The 1,157-nt window shown below is 51.0% G+C and overlaps 1 pseudogene; it reads right to left on the bottom strand.

The window, feature by feature from the left end:
* Positions 1-314: 314 nt before the first annotated feature.
* Positions 315-683, bottom strand: LOC129478320 (PEST proteolytic signal-containing nuclear protein-like; annotated as a pseudogene).
* Positions 684-1,157: the final 474 nt, after the last annotated feature.

The raw sequence follows: 1,157 nt of genomic DNA, 5'->3' as shown, positions 1-1,157 counted from the left end.
CCATGCCCAGCTAATTTTTGTATTTTTTGTAGAGACAGGGTTTCACCATGTTGGCCAGGCTGGTCTTGAACTCCTGGCCTCAAGCGATTTGCCCACCTCGGCCTCCCACAGTGCTGGGATTACAAGTGTGAGCCACCACGCCCTCCCGGCCTTATACCATTCTTTAAAAAAGGAAACTGTTTCTTTTAACTTTACACCCACCCCCATCCCAATTTCAAAACACATCATTTAATTGTCTTGTTCACGGACATTTCCAAGATGAAATTTTATATTTTGCTCCCATAACTTCTGGTTATCAGAAAACCCAAACTCCTTTATTGAAGGAGTTTGGTCCAGCTAATGTTGGTGTATCCCTTCCAGAATTCTTCATCCTCATCTTTGCTTCTGGAGGCATTTCCTCCGCTTCACTCCTTGACCCGAGTGTGATGGCCATGGCCGATGTCTTCTTTGTCATCTGACTACCTATGGCGAATCCAATGTGGAGATCTTTGTAGACTCCGTTGGGAGGTCTGCAGCTCCTTCAGCTGACCCTTCTCAGTGCTGCGACTGAAACTTTCTCCTCCATTACTAGAAGAAACGGTCTTCGTTTTCACAGGTTTTTCTGCTTCCTCTTCAGGTCCTCTGGTTGCTCCAGCTCGCTGCAACTTTTCAGGCTTCTCCTCTCTCGCCCTCCCCTCCACCATTTTCCCCACTGTGGCCTCCCCTTCTGTGTTCTTGACAAAGCATGTTTCTGCCTGACTGCCTATGCCAGTCCACACAAAAAGACCTCCAAGTATGCTTGCCATTGATGGACAATATACATGTTTATAGAAAGCAAGTAAAGAAGCTACAGTTTTAAAACATTCCCCAAGAGTAAGCGCAGTGTTGTCCACCCACCACAGTCTGCCTCCGTCCCTGGCGCAGAGCTCCAGGGGCCCAGAGGGTGGCGTTTCTAGCAGCCTCAGCGGTCAGCCCAGGCCAGGCCTCCCCAGGCCTCTGCCTTCCTTCCCTATGGAAGCTGCGGAGGAAGCACCTCCTCACTGTGGGCACGCTGGAACCCCAGGGAGAGGCTGCCTGGTCACACCAGAGTGAAGTAACTGACCAAACTCAGCAGGGAAGGGCAACAGGAAGCCCAGAACCAACGTGTGCCTGCCATTCCCGACTCCCCGCGGCCCTCA

The sequence above is a fragment of the Symphalangus syndactylus genome, chromosome 3 (genome assembly GCF_028878055.3).
Source record: "Symphalangus syndactylus isolate Jambi chromosome 3, NHGRI_mSymSyn1-v2.1_pri, whole genome shotgun sequence".
Classification (NCBI taxonomy): domain Eukaryota; kingdom Metazoa; phylum Chordata; class Mammalia; order Primates; family Hylobatidae; genus Symphalangus; species Symphalangus syndactylus.
The sequence above is the reverse complement of the archived record's forward strand: the minus strand, read 5'-3'. Positions and strand labels throughout refer to the sequence as shown.